Genomic DNA, 22,900 nt, shown 5'->3' on the forward strand with positions numbered 1-22,900 from the left:
AGAATGAGCATTATTTGATTAATTTTCTCAGAATGCATTGCTATTGGAATGACAGCATGTATTTTAACCTCCTATAAAGCTGCTCTATAGTAAACCACTGCTGTGAATAATGGACTGCAACTTATGCTGCCAGCCCTCTTATTTTCCTCTATCTTTATGCGGGAAGACCGATTTAATTTAGGGATAAAGGCTCTGAGATTCCTGGTTTTTGTAAGGAATAAAATGTAGGTTTTCTTCCTGGAAGTAACTAGGAATTTGAGGCAGGACTCATGTCCACCAGGATTCAGTGCATTGGCAGTGATCTCTTAATTTGCCAGGAAAGTAAAGATTGGATCTTCTGCTCACTCCATCAGTTTAGCTGGCATGAATGGGAATGAATTCAACTTTCCTCCATTTTACCTCTCAGGCCTGAGCATGACTCATGCTATCTGAGGTCTTTTGTAGGGTTTAAATATATATTAGCAAATATTTGATTCTGAACTATGTCAGGGTGTCATTTACTGTGGGAAACAAGGTCCAAATCTCTGTTGAAAGTGATGACATCTTGGGCTATTATTGCATTCAGACCCAAAGATAAAAGCCTGTCATGGATGGAGCACCTATTGATTTGGGACGGAGCCACTGGTTTTATGAATTGTTGGGCATGGAATCCACTCCAGCAAATCAGCAGACTGGTCTCCAATACAGCTAATAAGGTATATTTATAAAAATGAGGGAGAAAAACAATAAACGTTACAATGCAATTGCTACTGTGCACAAATGCCTGCACTATTTGTAATCTCACCAGGAGAATGTATCCTGGAAGTGATCTCGTATGTCAATCCCATTGTTCTGATGAAAGTTTATGACCTGTAACATTAATGTTGTTTCTCCTGTCAGAACCCAAACGCCTAACCAGTTAAATAATGCTTTAACACTGTGTTCATACGCAGATTAGGAGGATGCAAAATCTAAATCAACAGTGTAATCAGCATGAAATCTGGAAAGGATACACCAGCTTATTTTTTTTATTCTTTACAAGGAACTGAATTATTGTAAACATCAAACTCAAACAGACATTATATAATGATTGTTCTTATCAGGGCAATTTGCCTGAAATTGGGGAAGCTGGTAGAAAAGATTGTGGAATTCCAAGCTCAGTGACATTCGAATTTCATTTAATTAATTATCCAAGCAGTGACTGTTTCACACACCGTCTCTCACAATTCTGGTATAAAAGACACAATCAAGAAACTTTTCCATTTAAAATGAATATTGAATCTCATTCGGCAGCAATATGTAAAAGATCCTAAATATGGCAAGATAAACACATTGAAGCCAAACTGCACTTTCTCTGTAACTGCAACACTATATTCTGCATTTTTTTTCCTTTTTACTGCTGGAGGTAATTATATATGGCATGATCTGCCTAGATAGCATACAAAACAAAAGCTTCTCATCGTATCTCGGTACATGTGACAATAATAAACCAATACAAATACCAATACATTTTTTTTTATTTTTACAGTCCTACTAAATTGACACTAAAGGGACAATGTGAATCTTTGCATTGGTTTTTGTAAATTATTTCCCTCCTCGGAGCATCATATCAGGCCCCAGGATGTCCCAAGGAGATAGAAAGTATACCCGGAAGAAGTCAACCTATGGTGAGATGTCCGCAGCAGCAACCTAAGATGGCTTCTTCAGACTGAGGCCACTGCACAGCTACCACTCCCTCCTAAAGTGAAGGTACAAATATATTATTTATTCATTATTTTGGGTAACTGAGAAATATTCATATTGAAAATATAAAAACCTCGATTTGTGATCCAACTAAACTTTTGTTAAGGTTCCAAATCCTGACCAGACAAAGCAAAGCAAAAGAATCTTCGACAATTAATCCTCTAAAAAGGAGCACTGTTTACTGTCTGATGGTGAGACAGTAACACATTTGAAATGGTGTCGTGCGACCATAGAATGTAAAATATATTGATAATCCTGTTCCCTGCACACAAAAAAACATAGCGCAGAGAGAGCAGTGAAGTGACAAAGGAAAATATTCAGTCTTCAGACTTATTGACAAAATGTCAGAATGATGAAAGTGTTTTGAAACAAAGGCTGATTTACTGAAGCATCAATTGAATAGAACTTGCTGTCCCAGAAGCTGGCAAAAGCAGTTTGTTTATAATGTTGCATAGTTACTATAGAGATGAAAGCGATGTGAATTGAGCAGGAGGCTTGTTTGTGCAATTTCAGAAAGCTATTTATCATTGGTGAAAATGAATGCACTGATATATTTTTCTTTGTGTTTCTTTTCTTCCTCAAACTTTTCTCTTTTTAAGATTGGTACATTTATTAATCTTAATCAAGGGGAATGGTCCATCACACTCAGTGGGTTGTTCCACAACTACCATTAAAGAGACTTTTAGTGAAGATGGGAAGTTATTCCCTTCAATTAGCCACCTATATCTCTGTAAAATTTCTCCATGAATAGTTTGAGCAACAGCCAGATAGCCCTGGGGCCAGCAGTTGGGAGTTTATCTGCTGACCTCCTGTTTCTGGCCTTCCCCATACCTGATCCCAGAACAACAGTATGCCAGGAGACTGACCTGTATAGAGTGAGATCTGGACTTCAGTGTACTGGGAGCTAGAGATGTAAACTAGCATTCCATATATGAGAAATAACATGTCTGAAATCTGGTTAACCGTTTTAATTTATTTTTGGAACAAAAGACTTGCATTAATGCAGTGTGTTTTGAAAAGTCAGACTGTCAGTTTACATCTAACGAAGTATTTTTGAAGTGTTGTTACAGTTATAATGTAAGAAGCACAGGAGCCAATTTGTATCCAGGAAGCAAAAAGTTAGATGATAGTGATTAGATGATCTTCTTTTTTGATGTTGACTGACAGATGGATATCAGCCAGGATATTGCACATAATACCCCGACATTTCTTTCAGAAAAATCCGTGGGTTCTTCTACATGCACTTGAGAGAGTAATAGGGCTTTGGTTTGACATTCAACTCTAAGTCAACTCTTCCAATTGTGTGGTATTCCCTCAGTACTGTACTGGAATGTCAACAAAGATTTTTGAGTACAAGTCTCTGAAGTGGGTATTGAACACACATTTGTCTTTCTGAGAAGCCAGAGTGCCACCAACTTGTTGACAGTTAAAACAACATCTAGCAGGTGGAAAATATGTTTGCACATAGATGCATCCAGAAGTTTTGTTTCTAGTATAAGCATCCATTGTGCTAGTGGGACCCTATCAGAAATTGAATCAGAATCAGGTTTATTATCACTGACATACGTCATTTGGTTTGACTTTTGCAGCGAATCCAAAAATACAGTTCATTATTCTTTAAAAAAATATACTAATGAAAGAAAAAACTTTCCTCAAAAAAAAATTCTGTAGTACTGTCAATAACCATTTTGGTTACTTGGTTTAGTCTTAGATCTCCCTTCAGTCTTCCACCAAAGAAATGTCTTCATGTTTCACAAATGAATGTCTCTCAATGATAGTTCTTGAAATCCAGCAAATACCAATATTTATAACCTGAGCAATAGTCCAACAATCATAAAGAGAGGCACAGCAAAAGAGTGGTATTTGTGACGCAGAGGGTGGGAAAGTAACACAACATACAATAAAGATTCTGGTTTGAACAGCAGATGAAATATAGGAAAATTACTGAATGTATCCCAGGGAGAGGACTGGAGGTAAAAGGAATTGTGATTTGGGAGGAAATATGTGAGAGGTATTTGTAGGATCAAAGAAATAAAACACAGAAAGAACAGAAATTGATGAGCATAATAAAATCTTAGTACTCGTCTTGTTTATATAGAGAAAACAATCTAGTATAGGTTGCCTGATTTGTTACTATACTATTTCCTGTTGGGTGTAACCTCATGTTCTTGTGAATCTCTTTTATACCTTCTCCAAAACCTTTTGCCTTAGCGATATGGCCTCAGTACTCTACACAGTGGTCTGGGCAAGGCTCAATAAAAATTCAGCAATAATTTCTCCCTATTTCAAGTCTATCCCTTCAGATTTTCCTTTTTTATGGTCTTATTAATTTGTACTGTTACTTTAATGGTTTGTGATTTTATAAGACAGCCAAATGCAAAGTTTGGTTGTCTAAAAAAAATCACAGGTGGATCAGAAATTTAGTGGTTGCTTTACTTGCACATGTAATAAAACACAATGGGAAGTATGGAAGAAATCAGGTTTTCTTAATGTCCATTAATTTTATTTCAACATTCAGGGTGCCTTGTTTGCTGCTCCATTCATTAACCTGTTTATTTCCATCTTACCTTTTTCATATTTTTCTATTTAGTCACCTTTCTTGATTGGGGGACACAATTGTCTGCAGAACGGTGGGATGTAGTTCTATGGGAAAAGGTTGACATTCAACAGATGGATTGGCTTTGATATTTTCTGATGTTCAGGCATTGGGTAAGAGAACAATTGTGGATGTGGAGCAGGATCTCATAAAAGCAGACAACAGGACCCCCTTCTCGATTTTCCTCCTGGCCAACTTGATAGGCGAGTCTGCCAATAGAAGTTTAGATCCGGGGCAATTGAGAGCCAGTCCCTCAAAACTGGGAATAATGCATGAATGTGTTGTGGGGAGGTGGAAGAGTGGGAGTTATTGACATTCAAGAGAAGAGGGCCTGGCAAAATGTATGGTGTTGGCCTCATTGAATCAGTGATCAGGGGAGGGGCATTGGAAGAAACTGGAGTACAGGAGATGTAGGCGTTCAGGGAACTTGCATGAAGGAATCACTGTTGGCCACTCTATGGCTTGATCTGCTGCTTCATCTTCTCTTCAGCTGCTGGACTTCCCAAGCTCCGGGAAATCGAATGGTATTAACTTCAAATGGCTGCCAAGTCCAGAGGAATAGGAGAAAATATTCTTATCGTGGTTCCGCCTCTCCAGACTGGATACTTGGATGCCCCCAAATCCTAAATCAGGACACAGTGAGTTGAGGATCAGATTCCATATATTTTCTACCAAAATTCCACCCCCACCCTGCCAATCATTTGTGGCTTGGATATTGATTATGATCCATTTAATTGTAGATGTCTTCAGGCTTGAAGCTCAGAATTCCACGAGCACACACTGGATCATGATCCAGTGGATCTTTGCTGATTTGTGACATCCCTATCATCCAGGAAGCACTGATCTGTCAGCTCATTCAGCACATACTGACACTGAGTCTGGATGATCTGTTTACTTTGTTAAGTGATAGTGTCACACAATATAGAAACACGTTCTTCGATTCACCGAGTATGTGCTAACCATCAACTACCCATTTTACGCTGATCCTCCATTAATCCCACTTTTCTTTTTTCTTTTTCTTAATATTTTTATTAATTTTGCAAAGAAAATACAGTACATGACTCAAAAAGGTAAAAGTACTACTAAATACATTGTGTTAAATCATACTTGAAATCACAATACTCTATATTAATAATCACACATGACAATTAATTAATTAAAAATAAGTTGGAATAATTTTATTATAAAAAAAAATCTAAACCCATTACCAAGACCGAAGCTGTTTAATAAAGGAAAGGACAAGGAAAAACCCTTGACACATGGCGATATCGGCCAATATCTGTATTTTAGCCACCAAATCAAAGGTTTTCTTAATCCCACTTTTTATTCTCCCCAGATTCTCTTCAGCTCCTCCCAGATTCTATCGCTCACCTGCACATTAGGGGCAATTCACAGTAACCAATTAATTTATCAACCCACGTGCCTTTGGGATGTGGGAGGAAACGCTCAGAGGAAACTCACACTGTCAGAGGGAGAACATACAAACTCCACACAGACAACACCTGAGTTCGGGACTGAACCCAGGTCTCTGGTGCTGTGAGGCTGCTTTTTTTATTATTTCAAAAATAAATTTTATTCATCATTAAAAAAAATTATATACAAAGGAAGAACACAGTGCAAAATACAAAAGCTTAACATTCATGGTTGTTACATTCGGTAGTGTAAAATGTAGGGAGAGGAAAAAAAACACACAAACAAACATAGCACCATGCACTCATGTGGCTCCCTGAGGCAATATACTTTTCATTGTTTGAGGGGCTTCCCCACCCTATTCAGCACCTCCATGTGCAGTAGTGGAAGGAGCCTAGACTGTGGTCCCTCCCCACAGAGCCTTAGCATTGGCTACACCAAGCTTCAGTGCACCCCCAGCATGCACTCCTGCAGCCTAGACTGTGCCAGTCTGCAGCATTCCCTTACAGACATCTCGCTGTGCCGGAAGACCAACAAGTTTCGGGCAGACCAAAGGATATCTTTCACCAAATTGATGACCTTCCAGCAGCTCTTGATGTCTGTCTCAGTGTGAGTCCCCGGGAACAGCCCATAGATCAGAGAGTCCTCTGTCATGCAGCTGCTGGGGATGAACTGGGACATAGACCCTTGCATCCTTCTCCACACCCTCTTAGCAAATCCACAGTCTGCAAAGAGGTGGGTGACCATCTCTGCCCCACTGCAGCCATCCCGAGGACACCGTACATTGGGGGTGATAGGTCGTCGGTAGAGGAAAGCTCTGACTGGGAGGGCACCTCTCACCGCCAGTGAGGCAGCAGCTCTACTTGCTCCACCACTGTCACAACCTCACAGCATATTGGGTACAGGAGAGCAAGGGATGTCTCACTTACAAACCTCACTGAGATGGTGACAGAACACGACTGTTTCAGTCTGGGGAATATGGTAAAGTATTGCTTGAGTTAGCTTGTGGACTTGTATTCAAGACTTTCCATACTTATTGTTGCTTGTGGATACTTTGCCATGTGGTTTATTTAAAAATGTATGTGTACCACCACACTTATTTAAGTAAAGTCTACAAATGTAGGGGCTATTACCTAACACTGCTGCTCCCTCACAAAAGTTTAATTACTCTCATTTTTCATGGTAAAAAGAGTTCTATCAGACTCACTGGTTCCTATTCAGTTGCATTGTGTGCATCGCCATGTAGTGGCTATTAACTGACTATCTAAATCCAAAGAATACTGAGGCTTATGAGGAACAGTCAAGGAAATGCCGGCTAATGGATTGGGCCATCTCCATTTGGAGCATTCTATTGCAACTTATCTTTTTGCACCTGCAAGAAAATGTATTAAAGATGGCGTTCCCAGAACAAGTTATTGGAGAATCCTCACCCAGCAGTTAGCTTGGTGCTGCTGACCTGTCTCAGTTTTGGTGTTTGTCTATGTTTGTGCAAATATGTAGGATGAAATATGAGGAAAGAGATCTACATATCCTGACTCTTGATATGAGGCCTTGTTGCTTCCTTCTCCAAGTTCTAACCCTAATTCCACATGGCACATTCCTCAATTGGATTTGGATCCCAGAACTGTCCTTAGCTGTGGAGTGTTTCCCCTAACAGAAGCAGAAACACTGAAACAGGAGTAGGTCTTTCAGCTCCTGAAACCTGCTCTGGCATTCAATTAGATCACTGCTTGCATGAAATTCAAATGGCTATCACAATTTGTATACTAAACCTTATTAACATATTATAATCATGGACCTACCTCTCCAGTGTGGTCATTCAGAAGTTCCACAAACCGTTATGCTCAATGCAGTCTCCATACTTTATCAATTAAACCTCCCATTGAGCCCCCAGGGATATTTGGAGGTTGGAAGTATTCACATTGTCTGGGCTGTATCTATACAAATCATTTATTTAGTTAAGTGACATGACATGAGAACATAAAACAATAAGAAATAGAAGCAGGAGTACTTGGCCTCTCATACTCACTCTACCATTCAATAAGATTATGGCTGAGCTTTGACTTCATTTTCCTGTCCTGATCTCAAATCCCTTGAGCCACTTAATATGAGCAAAGTATCAAGTAAGTTTATTGTTAATTTGATTCAGTCAGGATGCTGGCAAGCCCTGGAGCCCCAAGCACTGTAACCCAGGTCTGCGTATTCAAAATGAAGCAGGATTACTTTCCTGAGAGAGGAGGAGTTCGGTGGTTGTGGATGTGGAAGAGTCTGGTTCAGGAATAGTAACAGACAGATACTGGGGATTGCCTTCACAAGCAATAGTAGAAGAAGTAAACAACTTTTGGTGCACAGTTAATGGTATACAAGCTCTGAAGCCAAGGCCTGATATATTCAGATTCTGTCCAATTCCAGGGGCCTTAGTCTGATGATTTCCTATCAGAAGTGCACAGTACAGACAAATTCAGGACCTTGGGCACCTCAGAATCCCCTGTATTTATGGCCATCAGTGCACAGGGATGGGAATTAGGATCTACCCGTAGCAAGTGATGGCATATTGGTGCTTTGGTTGTCAATCATGGGGAAAAAAATCTGCTGCCAAAACTTCAAGCATTATATGTGGGCACAAATAAAATGACCAGCAATCATATAAATTATGTAAATTAAGAAATACTATAGACGTAAATATATTTGCAGATGCAACACAGAAAAATGATTGAAATGCAGCTTTATTATTTCATTACTTTGTGCAATGAAATGCTTACTTTGCATATTTCTTCCAATTGTGTTCTTCATCTCAGTCGACATGTGGTGGCAATTCTCATTGAGTACATTTTATTTCAAAGGAAATGACTGAATAAATCACTGGCAACATTTATAACCCTACTTATTTAAATGGAAAGGGACCACGGCAGTACACTGCAGGATTGACCATGAAAGCTTGTGTTCATACCCAGTTTATCTTGAGCTTGACATATTTAATACCTTCTGCCAATTTACAATATGAAATTCCCCTGCTGACCAAACAAAAAGAAATCTAATAAAGTCAGTCTGTCAAAACTGCTCAAACATTCAAAATGATTCAGACTGAAAGCCCCAGACTTTTAAAAATAAATTCTGAACCATTAATACCAAGCAATGCAGATTCAAATGGTGATCATTTTTAAATCCAGAGGTCTCCAGTTATTTTAGAGTAGAAAGCATTAATCTAAATGATTTATAAGTTTCAATTAGACTGAATGAATATGGTTCTGCTCTTTTACTGTGAAATTTATGTCATGAGATATCAACTATTAAACTTCAATAACTCTATTAAACTACCAGATGGTATCTTAGTTTTGAAATTATGCTGCATAGATATTTAGTCATTGATAACTGATTATATTGTAGAAGTGTTTGCTGATTTGCCCATGGAAGATTGATCAAAAATGGAGAGGTGCAGATTGGAAGTAAGTAAGTAATTTCAAAGCATTTCCTTATCTTACATTGAGAAAAACGTTTGGTAATTTTAAAAAATGGGGCAAATGTTAATTCCTAGAGAGACCCTTGGTCTGTGTGTGCTTGTCCATAACAAAGTTTCTGAACAATCATAAACAAGGAATAACATATGCTGGAAATACTGGGCCAGGCAGCATCAGGAAGGGGATAATGGAGATGAGTGTTTCAGGCTGATAACATTTCATCAGAATTGGAAATAGAGATGTAACATATTTTAAGAACAGAGAGACAGGAGAAAGGGGAAAATGTGGGAAATAACTAATAATTTCTTTATTAGTCACATGTACATTGAAACACACAGTGAAATACATCTTTTGCGTAGAGTGTTCTGGCGGCAGCCCGCAAGTGTCACCACGCTTCCATCGCCAACATAGCATGCCCACAACTTCCTAACCCGTACGCCTTTGGAATGTGGGAGAAAACCGGAGCACCTGGAGGAAACCCACACAGACACGGGGAGAACGTACAAACTCCTTATGGACAGTGGCCGGAATTGAACCCAGGACGCTGGAACTGTAATAGCGTTACGCGAGAGAGGTTGTGTTTTAAGGTGTGTGTGTGTGGGGGGGGGGGGGAGGGAACGGAATGAAATACTAAGTGAGAAAACAGAACATGGTGCAAAGCAAAAATAGGAATGACCAAAGAGAACAAGGCAGATTCAGAGGAATTAGATGGCAGAGAATAATTTCAAGAACTATTGTCCAAAGAAGAGTGAAGATCAGCATCTGAAATTTGTTGTGCTGGATTCAGAGTCTGGAAGCATCTGTCTGAAAATTAGCCTACCCGTGTTCCTAGAATCACAGTCATACAGCACTGGAACAGGCCCTTCAGCCCACCAAGTCCGTGCTAGCCGTCAAGCCCCTACTGACATCAACCCTCTTTCCTGGCCTTCTTTGCAAGACCTTTCAGGTGTATCTCGGTACATTGACAATAGTAAATCAATTCCAATGTGCCCATCTAAATAGTTCCTAAATGTTGTGAGAATACCTGCCTCCACTGTCTACCATTCAGATAAGAGGACTCTTTTCTGATGTCTTTATACCCTTATTTTTATACCTCCCAGAAGACCAAGTTGTTTAATAAATGCACAGACACTATTGGGAAAAAAAGCTGTAAGTTTTGAACATGTTTTCTTCCTTGAGTCACCTCGACGCAGCTTCAAAGGTTGTTATGATTCATAAAGTCCGTGAGGAGCCAGCCGTAAATTGAGTTTTGGGACGTCGTTCATTTCAGTTGAACTTTGCCGAACCCTACATCCAGTTTGCAGGGCTCCACCCACCGCTGACAGCAATCGCCGAGCTGAGCTTGCACCGTGTCCCAAACATCAACAAGAGTTTATTCATGACTTCTGAGTGTGAACGTGCTGGATGTGGGATATCTGCTCTGTTTGCACAAGTATTGTAAGTGGAGTTGTTTACGGAACTTGCTCTTTCGGGAATATATTACAGAAACTCTGAATGTCCTTTCTGCGTAACCCGCGTCTTAGATTTCAGCATGAAATTGACAGGTAATGAAATAACTTGCTGTGGCGGATCACACTGCTTCCCAACTGCCTCAATATGCTACCCATTCAGTCAGTACCCTGTGCCAATTGTCTCACAATAGAGCTGCGAACCTCTCAGCTGTGCTGCCCAGCTTGCCGTGCTGAGCAGGCAGCGCCCTCTAAGGCTGTGGCCGGCAGTGCCGGAGCCAGTCCTCCAGATCTTTGAGACTTCCTGCGATTGCCACTGGTGGGCGGTGTGATTGCGAAAGTGGAAACCAGGATGCGAAAAGCTGCATTTTTGTATTCAATGAACGCTGTCTGTCTGGCAGTTCTCACTAAAATACCCGATATGTTTACCCACAGCAAAATGAAATAAGCGTGTGAAGTTCCTGAAAATGTGACCACACGGAGTGGAGTGAGAGTGCGTGGAGTGAAGTGAGCCACACAGGCACTTGTGCAGACTAGCTTCTCGGAACTGAATTGACTCAGGTGGGTTGTATCTGCTGGGGAATGTGAAACAAACGTTCACGAAGTACAGTTGGGTTGGGCCACTGGTGTATTTTAATCAAACTTCAAACTAAGTGCAGAATCTTTTGAAATGAATACTTTTGGGTCTGTAATTCTGTTAGACTTTTTCGCTCAAGTAACCTGGTTTGTCACCTTCTTGCTTAAGTTGCCAAGTTATGACATGGATTTTATCCGGTATTGAATCCCGTGGCCCGGATTGGACGTAAGTTCCTTGCGCTGCGTTTCTTTTACTTCCAGAAAAGTTATCAACTTCTTATTTCACTTTTGGGGAAAGTTTAACCATGATGGAAGTTCAGGAAATGTCCAGATGCAGATCTTGCAATTAATCTTTCTAAGGAATTATGTGAGTTTTAGTTCAATAGGAGCAACAAAATCAAATAACTATTTTGTGGGGTTGCAAGGTAGTTTAGAATGAATGGCTTTGTTATTATTAGAATGGTCAGTGTTTAATTCCGGCCGCAGTCTGTGAGGAGTTTGTACGTTCTCCCCGTGACTGCGTGGGTCCCCTTCCCCCCCTTCCCCCCCCTCCCCCTCCCCCTCCCCCTCCCCCCCCTCCCCCTCCCCCTCCCCCTCCCCCTCCCCCCCCTCCCCCCTCCCCCCCTCCCCCCTCCCCCTCCCCCCTCCCCCCTCCCCCTCCCCCCTCCCCCTCCCCCTCCCCCCCCTCCCCCTCCCCCTCCCCCTCCCCCCCCTCCCCCCCTCCCCCTCCCCCCCCTCCCCCCCCTCCCCCCCCTCCCCCCCCCTCCCCCCCCTCCCCCCCTCCCTCCCCCTCTCCCCCCCTCCCTCCCCCTCTCCCCCCCTCCCTCCCCCTCTCCCCCCCCCCTCCCCCTCTCCCCCCCCTCCCTCCCCCTCTCCCCCCCCTCCCTCCCCCTCTCCCCCCCCCTCCCTCCCCCTCTCCCCCCCTCCCTCCCCCTCTCCCCCCCTCCCTCCCCCTCTCCTCCCCCCTCCCCCCCCCTCTCTTCCCCCCCCCTCTCTTCCCCCCCCCCTCTCTTCCCCCCCCCTCTCTTCCCCCCCCCTCTCTTCCCCCCCCTCTCCCCCCCCTCCCCCCTCCCCCCCCTCCCCCCTCCCATTCCAAAGACGTACGGGTTAGGAAGTTGTGGCTATGCTATGTTGGCGCTGGAAGAGTGGCGACACTTGAGGGCTGCCCCCAGAACACTCTACACACAAAGATGTATTTCACTGTGTGTTTCGATGTACATGTGACTAATAAATCTTATAATCTTGTTTTGTAATGACAGAAACTAATTTGTATAGACAAGCCTGCACAAGCGGCAATATGATCCTGATCAATCTGGTTTAGAGTCCTACAGCATGGAAACAGGCCACTTGGCCCATAATATCCATGTAGACCAGTGGGCACCCATCTGTATTAATCCCATTTTCCACCACTTAGCTTTTGGCCTCTGTGCTTTTTTGTGATATTGATTGATATTGGTCAGGACAGCAGAGTTGTGGGATTGTTTACATTCACCTCCGAGATTAGGTGGAAACTTTGGTTTAAAATCCCCTCCCAGAGCTTGCAGTTCTGACAGTGCAGCACTTTTGAGTGTGGCACTGCAGTATATGTGTAGATTTTTGTCCTTGTGGCTGTTGAGTGGCATTGCAACTCACACTTTCTGACTTGAGCGCTCCCAACTGAGTCACAGTTGACAGTTAAGCTTTCCAATGTGATATTAAAATTGTCAACAACAGGAATTTTCAAGAACCACTACAGCCCTTTAACTTTATTCACTAGAATATTTTGCAAATCGAATTGAGGGCTCACTTAAAACGGTGTCAGTCCATTTGCTAAAATGTGTATTTTCCCTAATGACTGATAACTTATGTTGTAGTGCAATTTATGATGAGAACAAAACCCACCCAAAAATTACACAAGTAGGAAAAATTGTGCACCAGATGCTGAAAATTAGGAGCACAAATTTCAGAGATTTTTGGCGAGAGTGAAGAAGTTAACATTTTGCGTGTATGCTCTCCAAATACTTCCACAATTTAGTCACAAAAAGAGGCAGGTTTTTATTTGGGGGAAATGCTGTTGGAATGAGATGGTCATGAGGAGATGGGATAATATAGTTTGTTTTGTCCACCAACTTTTAAGCTGTTTGTTAGGGTTCCAACACCATAGTTAAGGTCCCAAACTTTGTGGGGGGAGCTGCTTCATTGGGCACAGTGCTGAATTGTATCTTTGTGAATATTTTTAATAATTGTTGAACCCGTGCCACTGATGATGTCATTTTTTTGACGTCTCAAGGGGAAATTGATGTTTAGATATTTTTAATCTTGGCTGAACTTTAGTGATTTTGTATGTAGAAGTTGAAATTACACCAGTCTCCAAATATTGCAGTTCTAACTCTGAAATAAATATTGCTGTACTTTTATCTCAACCTCAGAACCTCTATTGTCCTGGCCCCGGGATCATATCTTGATCTCAATCTCCTGATAGAGTGGCACGGTGGCATGGCATTTAATACTGCTGCTGCACAGTTCCAGTGACCCCGGTTCAATCGTAACCTCGGGTGTTGTTTGTGCAGAGTTTGCACATTTTCCCTTTGATCGCATGGGTTTATTGCCAAGTGCTCCAGTTTCCTCCCATGTTTCAAGGAAGTGCTGCCCTATTGTGTGGGTGGATGGCAGTAGAATTGGGGAGGGGAGTAGATTGGCATGTGAGAAAGAATAGGCTAGAGGGAAATAAGTGGAGGATGGGATTGATGGGAATACTCTGAGACCTGGCATAGCTGATGGGCTGAATGGCCAATTTGCAAGGGAATGTAAGTGGCGTAAGGGGATCAGGATGGAGGAATCTGAGGCATTGACAGAATGGTAAGCTGCTTTGAGTGCTACAGTGTCAGCCTGTTGCTTGCTCAGTCGGCGGGATTGCTATTTTAATTTAGACACCAACCCCCAGACATTCTTGAGGAGGACTGACAGGTTTGACTGTGCCAGTCGCTTATGCCTTTACCACGCCCAAGTGTTAGGTGGTCAGTCTGCTTTTGTTGCTGTCTTCTTGTAGTAGTTTGATACAATTGAATGGGTTGCAAACCCATTTCAGAGAGTTGTTGAGGGTCAAGCACACTGTTGTGGGCCTGTAGTAAGCATGTAGGGGAGCCGTGGCAAGGAAGGTAAACTTCTTTTTGTTTTAAGGGGACATTAGTCTCCATGAGATGAGCCAATTGCATAAACATATTGACAAGGCATACAAGATCCTTGGCTTTAATAACAGAGCGCAAAGGAAGTTATGTTAAACTTTTGTAGAAATGTTTTTGTCCAATGAAAAGTTGTGGGCACTGCACTTCAAAATGTTGGAGAAAAGATTTACTTGAACAGTACCAGGGATTTGAGGGTTCAGTTTTGTGAGAAGTTGATTTCTGTCCTCCTTGGGCCCAGCAAAGGTTTTAATAGAGGTGTGCAACATGATGGATTTTGAGGAGTAACTGCCAGAGGGATCGGTGATTAAAGGGCTTTACCAGAAAACCTGGGCTTACATGGCGAATTATGATCTTGAATGCATTGCCTGAAAGGATGGTGGAAACAAATGCACCACTAATGGTTAAATGGACCTTGTAGAAATAAGGGAGAGGATGCATTCTTCCAAAATCTTTGGATTCTGGAGAGGTACCGAAGGATTAGAAAACTGCCAACATGATACCCTTATTCAAAGAGGGTGGGAGACCAAAAGCAGATAACTATAGGCCAGTTAGATTAATGTGTATTAATAGAAAAATGTTAGAGTCAGCCATTGAGGTAATAGCAGAATGTTTGGAATGTCAGAATCTGATCAAATAGAGTCAGCATGCCTTCACACAGAGGAAATCGTGTCTTTCATGAATGGATGAACTAGTCGATGTAAAATGTTAGGATTTTCAAAAGACATTTGGTAAGGTGCCACACAAAAAGTTACTTTGCAAGATAAGCACTCTCTGGTTCTGGACTCTCCCTTGAGAAACAACCTGGAGGTAATATACTAGCAACAATAGGGGATCGGCTGACTAGTAGGAAGCAAGAAGTAGAGATAAGAGGGTAATTTTCAGATTGGCAATATGTTTTGAGTCAGGATGTTCAGGGTTCAATGCTGGGACTGCAGCTGTTTACAATATATCTTTATGATTTCGAGGTAGGAAGCAAATTCTGTAGCCACATTTGCAGATGACACAGAAGGGAAGGGAAGGCAAGCTGTCAGGAGGATACATTGAGTTTTAGAGAGAGAGTTTGACAGGTGGTCTGAGTGGGGGAAAAAGTTGGCATATGGAGTGTAATGTGGGGAAAAGATGAAGTTGTTCGTCTTGGAGGGAGGAATGACAAAACATTATTATTTAAATAGAGGAAAAACCGCAGAAAGCTGCAGCACAAGGGGATTTCGGGGGGGGGGGGGTGTCCTTGTTCGTGAAACACAGAAAGCTAGCAAACAGATGTGCAAGTAATCGGGGAGGCTAATGGATTGTTAGGTTTTACTTCAAGGGGGTTGGAATATAAAAGTAGGGAAGTCTTAATATAACTGTGCAGTGAGGCCACGTCTAGTAACAGTTTGTTCCCTTTTATTTAAGGAATGATGTTATTATCAGTGGCAGTACAGAGAGGGTTCACTGGAATCATCCGAAGTATGGAGAGATTGTCTTATGAGGACCCATTGAATGGCTTGGGTCTGTACTCATTGGCGTTTAGAATGAAAGGTGATTTTTCTTGAAACGTATAAGAATCTTAGGAGGTTTGACAGGGCAAATGCTGGGAGGTTGTTTCCCCTCATAGGCAAATTTAGGACAATAGAGCTTTCAGAATCTCAGAATAAATAGGCACCTATTTAGGACTGAGATGAACAAGAATTTCTTAAAGGGTTGTGAGTCTTTATAATTCCTCAGCCCTGCAAGCCATGGTGGTTGAATCCTGGAATATAGATAGATTTTTAATCAGTGAGGGAATCAAGAGATATGGGGAGAGGGCAGGAAAGTGGGCTTGAGGAAATTTGGATCAGCATGATCTTATTGAATGGTGGAGGAGGCTTGAGGGGCCAAATGGCCTACACTTGTTTCCATTTCTCATGAGGAAAGATTGCACATGACTGTTGGGAAAGAGCAGGGATGTGGGATTAATTGACTAGTTCAATTAGCAAAAACACAATGATTCAAAATGCCTCTTTACAATTAAATTCTCAGATTCTACGTTTTATATTTTAACTGGTCAGATGAGAAGGCTGACAGAAACAAATATAAGACTGCAAAACCAGAAATATTCAATGTGGCCAGTTGCAGACAAATAATTAAGTGGAAAAGAAGCTATCAATATTGCAAATGCTCAAAGGTCAGTCAGAGCCTATGGAGAATGAACCAGAGTGAATATTGATCTTTAAGGTTGGGTTTAATGATTCAATAAATGTTGGAAGATATTGTGTATGGCATATTATTTTGTTAAATTACACACTTTTAGTGATGAAATAAAAATCCATATTTGACTATCTGAGCAGGAACAGTAAGATACAAACATGAGCACTTGGATCATATTTTTATATAAATGATATCAAGCAGTTTCATTTTGTTGGTGAGGAGATTGATATTACACATTAGAAAAGGAGAACTTGCATTTACATAGTACCTTCCCTGAGTTAGGTGTAACTCATTTTGCATTGAAGTATTTTTGAAGTGTTGTCATTGGAGGAAATGCAGCAGCCAGTTTGTGCACAGTGAGCTCTGACAAGCTGCAGTGTTTTAGTAATATTGATTGAGTGATACATAGTTACTAGGACACCCAGGATAATGCCCCCGAATTACTTGGGTACAGAGTAATGGAATTATTTGTTGACTTGCGAGGGAAATGAAGCCTTGGTTTCATGTTTCCTCAAGATGGCATCTCTGACAGTGCAGCAATCTTTTGGTACTTCATAGGTATGTCAATCTTGATTTCTGGGACCTTGGGGTATAACTAAAATATAACTAAAGTATAAAGCCAAACATTTCAGCAGTGAAATTATAAAACACTTCAGGCAAAAGTGGTAGCAGTGTGGAAAACTTTGCCACAAATGGCAGCTGATCATAAGTCAATTGTTAATGTTGAGCTTACTAGGTTTTTGTTCACTAATAAGGGATGTGGGGGTAAAAGAACTAAATCAGGATCAGCAAAATTCTTGTTTAGTCATAGAGCACTGAAACAGGCCCTTTGGCCCACTGAGTTTGTGCTGGCTGTCAAGCACCCATTTACATTAATCCCATTTTATTTTGCGCATGCGCGCACACACACACCCCTTTGAGGGACAGGATGGGTTCTTATTGGAATTGATTTATTATTGTCACTTGTACTGCTTGATACTTCATAAATAAAACTCTGCTTGCCTACCCGACATTGATGAATAGCCAGATACCCCACCCTTCTATAACAAATACTTGCATTCAGAGGAAATGAAAACATAAACTATGGCTCTATCAATAGCATATTTGAGGCTATTATATTTGTAGAATGGTCGCATTGTGTCAGGTATGGAAAAATTGCCAGTACTTGGGCTGGGGTTGGATTGACTGTGGTCTGGCTGAATTTTAATTTTGTCCCTGAGCAGGTTATTAAGGGAGACTTGCACAGAAAGAAACCATGGCTCTCTAATGTAACTGATAAAAATAGAAGTGAATGCTAAAACATTGTGACATTACAGACATATTTTTGTCCAGAGGTACAGATTACACATGTAACCTTTGTAATTAGTGGTGATAAAAGTATTTTATTCTGTATACACGTATTGCTATGTTTTGAAAAATTGTGACTATAAGATTTGACATGAATATTACATTTTTGGATAGATAAGGCCTTTCATAAGCTAATATATGGTAGTGCTTGAGAAAGGTTTGGATTTGTGGAATTGGAACAAGTAGCTGACTGGTTTGTAAATTGGCTAAAATGATCTTCAGAAAGTGCAGGGTAAGGTTAATTGTTTGGGTCAGAGGAGGGGAGAAAGTGATGGTTCACAGGGATCAATGATGGGACCACAGTTATTATGTACAATAATAATTTGGACTTGGAAGCAAGTCTTACAAAATTAGTGCAAGATACCAACTAAGCGGCACGGCTAACACTGGTGATGAACCTCATGGCAACGTGAGTCATACTTCTCTAGCTCTGGCTAACTCCACTCTAATCAGAGCATGAGCAGTGGATCAGCTTGAAGCTCTGAGAACAATGGGACAAAGCAGTTCACTGGCCTATCCTGTCCAGTTTAATGATTCTGGATTTCAGGTTGTTGATGGTGCTAACTTCATTGCTGGTTTTCTTCAGCCAGAGAGCCTGCTAGTCATCATTTTAAGGGGCATTGTACTTGCAATATGCTCACTTAGTTTTTAAAAATAATATTCGGTATTCATAGGCTCTGGGTGCTTTTGGCGGTACTCTTCAGATGCAGACAACAGTCAGTGAGCCTGGTGCCCCAAGTAACTATGGGGAAGATATGGAGGATAGGCTAAGGGAGAACAACAAGGATGAGGTTAAGGGTGAGCGGTACCTATTTTCCCCGCTTGGAACAAAAGCATTTGATAACATTGCTATACAGTGCAACTTGTTTCATACTGAAGCTGATCAAAAGTGCTGATGAAGAGGAGGCTTGGAAAATAAAGATAACTAGCTAATGGTGCTTAATAGCTCCTTTTAATGTTATAATTGTGAAGCTAGTTATGAATGTTTATTTAATTAAAATATTTTTCAAATTTGTTATCTTGATTAAATGCTTTTTCTGGGGACACGTAGTTCTTTTTAGTGAGTTTTTCTTTTGGTCTACCTCGCCTACCATCGTACCTTTGGCTAGAATTCAAGAAAAACAATTGGAAAAAGAAACAGGAAGTCAGGAGGCACATAATGTGCAATTGATGTTGTAGTTAGAATATTCAGTATGCTTTTGAAGAGATGTGGGAGAAGGATCGTTCATAAATAGAGAACCAGTACAAACAGGTTATTTAGCAATTATGAACCTGATGTTGCTTGCTTGAGATCAAAGTCACCTTTGGAAACTACCACTGACTTGCAGGCTAATTTAATCTTGCCAAGAATATTTTCTGTGTCTTTCTCCATCAACTATAAATTTTATCCATGCTCAAAAATACATGTAAATCTCCTTTGTGAAGATCACAAAATCATTTTATAAACCTGAAAGAATAATGAAAACTGTGACAATTTGGTGGATAACACTTAGAAACAAAAGGTGCTGAATAACTCTGGTTGAAGTAATCCTATGGACGTCAAGCACTAAAACCTCAGGGTAATCATCGCTGTTTAGAAGGTGATATTGCTGTCTTGTCATATTCTCCAAAATACATGCTGTTTTATTGATACAGCGTCATTCAATTGTGTTCTTTGAAGCATGGCCAGTTGCATTTCATTCACTTGGTCTGGAAAGATTGAGTTGAAGATATGGTAGTGATTTATATAGTTGAACCTGGATTGTTAGATAAGGACTTGTGGCATTCTATACGAATCTGCTCAGATTTGCAATCCTTGGATGTAAGGGCGCAGAGATGGAGACTGTACAATGATGAATGAATGGGAGGGAGATGGTGAGTGACCAATCACCAATGATTGTTCTTTGGGCAGCACAGTTGTGCAGTTAGTGGAGCTGCTGCCTCACAGCAGCAGAGACCTGGGTTCAATCCTGATCTTGGGTGCTGTCTATGGAGAAGTGGCACATCTTCCCTGTGACCGCACGGGTTTCTTTTAGGTGCTCTGTTTTCCTCACACATCCCAAAGACTTGGGTTGGTAGGTTAATTGGGCAATGTAAATTGCCCCTCGTGTGTAGGTGAGAATCTGGGTATAGTTGCTGAGAATGTGGAGAGAATTTAAAAGAAAATTAATGTCGGGTTAGTGTAAAAATGGGTGGTTGATGGTAGGTGTGGACTTGATGGACTGTAGGGCCTGTTTCTGTGCTGTGTTTCTTTTTGACTCCAAGTGACATATGGACATTTGAAGGAACGATGACACTAACTGGTTATTCCTGGTTTTCCTGAAATCATTAAGAGTTGGCCATTGAGTGTTATGGCAAGAGCCAGTTGTAGTCAGGTACTTGGGGGAGGTTCCTCTTCCCGGAGGGCATTCATGAAGCTGCTGTACTTCTTAGGCATTTTGTTTCATGATGGAAGCATCTGATTTAGAAATAATGAAACTTAAATTAAGTAGCATTTGAGTTTCTTGGATAACTAGTTTTGATAATTTAGATTCAGTTATGGTTATCTATAATAACTAGATCATAACCAATACCTGTCTATGAATGAGAACATGAGCATTGAAAAGGGAGCAGTTAAATTGGTTATTGGTGGCTGTTGTGTTGGATGGATAGCTGGGGGAGTGGTCGGTGAGAATCTAAATTAAATGTTCAGAGGTTTGGGGAGGGTCATTTCTTCCTTTAACACTGCACAGAGAGATGAGAGGATGGTAGTGATTGGAATAGGAAGCAAGAAATGAGGGAGTGGCAAAACATGGCTGTGTCCAAGTGCCTTTCTAAGTGATTACACTTCCTGAATGTTATTTTTTTCTTTTCTCTCACGCACATGGAGTATTATAAATGTCATCTTAGTGATGCTTGAAACAGCTCTAAAATTTGAAGGTACTGTACCCTTTTCTGCATTTTTTTTTGGTGTGGCATTTAATTTAATATGGATGATGAATGCACTTTAATGGTTGTTTTGGCAAATTCAGTTTAACTCCCTGCTTCTTCCTGCTAGACTTTATGTGAATTGATGGCATGGGTCTTGATAGTATTCCTCAGTTCAAGAACTTAATCCTGAGCAGAATTTTGCTCGGGGTAGTCTTCCAAAACCTACAACGTCACTTGGATTGCCTTTATTTTTCTGGCTGTCTCTTTGTGCCCTAGTTCCAGTAGGGAGCACACCCGGTAAGGCAAAGTTCAGAGAAGTAGATTATCTGAGCTATGAGGATCACAGTTTGCCCTTGGGCTGCACTTTTGTTGCTTTGTCTGGTAGAAGCCGCACATTGCGAGGCTGAGATTTTATAAAATGAAAACTAGGAGGCATTATGATGAGAATCAATATGTTGATGGCTTTCTGGTGTCATGACTGATGAAGCTAGGTCAAGATTGTATTTCGGCTTCAAACATTGAATCTATTATATTTTCATTTTTCATTTCCAATGCCTAAGGCAGCTATTAAATGCATGCTATTATAGAAGAGGAGATGAATGTGAGATCATATACTGTTTCCAGCACTGGCACTTCTTGTGAGAGCCCTGGTGGTGAGCATTGGCAGGCTACTCGGTGAAAAACACGATGATGCTGGAGGAACTCAGCAGGCCAGGCAGCATCTGTGGAGAAAAGCAGGCAGCTCTTTGTCTAGGCTACTCGATGAGCTGGATGGGGCAGCCACCAAATCCACGCATATACTGTACGTGTGATACGGTCACTTCCTTTTGCAGTTTGTCAGTCAAGGAAGAGTCTTGTGCAGCATCCACAGACTGCTGCAGGCTGACTGGATGGGTGAGGAGTTTGGGATGTTATATACCTTTACTCGCTGTTTTGTGCATGGCCTCTTGTGTTCCTATCCTTGAGGTGTGAGGTGGCCGGTGCCTACCTGGACACTTCTTCATTTTGAGTATTTGTGGACCAAGAATGGGTGAAATTTTACATTTTTGCAAGGTGACCGAGTTCATCTTTGGGTGTTGCTTCTCTCCTGAAAGTCGTTTTCTGTGACCTGCTCGGAGTAGAGTGCATGTTTCAGGAATCTGGTGTCAGGCAGGCAAGCAATCTGGCTTGCCTGCTGGAAGAGGTTGAGTGTGGTCAGAGCCTTGACGTTGGCCTGGAAGAGAGCGCTGATGTGGCATGATTGTTCATGACTCCAAGGTGTTTAGGTGGACGAGTGTCACCACTACTTGGTGCTGAGTTTGAGGTCTTTTTATCTTCAAACACCCTTTTCCTCGCTTGTTGAAGGCGGTGCTGGTGCACTGGAGATTGTTTTGAAATTTGTCATCAATGTCTGCCTCTGCCGATGGGACTCTCCTGATGTATGGAAAGTGATCGGTGTTTTCCAGGATCTCACTGTGGATTGTGATTGTCAGGGAGTGGTTTTGGTGCAGGAGGAGTAGGTTGATGGTGTACTTTTGTTTGCCTCTGGGTTTTTAGTGTATATACTATCCTTTCTTGTGCTTTATTCATGGAGTCAATATGGAACTTGGTCTTTAAGTGTGCACATAAGCAAGTCTTTTCTATGTATGGCAGCACCACAATTAAGGTGGGAGCGACCTTGGTTCTGGAGTGGAGGACAGTGAAGTTTGAACAGTTTCCTGCTCTTCATGCAGATTGGCTCTGTTCCAGCAGGGAAAGCTTCAATGTAAGATACAGTTTTGCAGCAAGGGAGATTAAGAAGAAGGTCAAAGCAATGATCCAACCTTGCTTGATCCTAGTCTGAACTAGAACAGGCTCCTGACATGGTGGTACCTAAGTGAGACACTTCCACACAACGTTGACTTGATATGTTTTCTATTTCATATTGATCAAAAGGAGAAAACCAGTCTTATTTTTCCCTTTAATCCAAGGTGACAGAAGTCTGTTGTCAGGCTCCAGTTTTCCCCAGAATCACAGACACGGCACAGACTGAGGACTAGACCTGGGATGGGAGTGAGTAACTGGGGGTGGCAAAGATGTACATGGGCAGAACTAAGATTAGATTTGAATACTCAAATATAGGAGAATGTTTGAGAAAAGACT

General features: G+C 41.4%; 1 protein-coding gene across 4 annotated transcripts in view; it reads left to right on the forward strand.

The window, feature by feature from the left end:
* Positions 1-10,504: 10,504 nt before the first annotated feature.
* The window catches only part of arap2 (ArfGAP with RhoGAP domain, ankyrin repeat and PH domain 2), a 286,956-nt gene continuing 274,560 nt past the window's right edge, over positions 10,505-22,900 (forward strand). For 2 of the 4 annotated variants that reach the window (XM_052039508.1, XM_052039516.1), the window contains exon 1: positions 10,976-11,195. The gene's annotated coding sequence lies outside the window, so the exon portion shown is untranslated. Of the gene's footprint in view, positions 10,624-10,949; positions 11,196-22,900 lie in introns of those variants that run through there. The other 2 variants (XM_052039500.1, XM_052039491.1) reach the window with 2 other exon arrangements.

This window comes from Pristis pectinata, chromosome 2, assembly GCF_009764475.1.
Source record: "Pristis pectinata isolate sPriPec2 chromosome 2, sPriPec2.1.pri, whole genome shotgun sequence".
NCBI classification, from domain to species: domain Eukaryota; kingdom Metazoa; phylum Chordata; class Chondrichthyes; order Rhinopristiformes; family Pristidae; genus Pristis; species Pristis pectinata.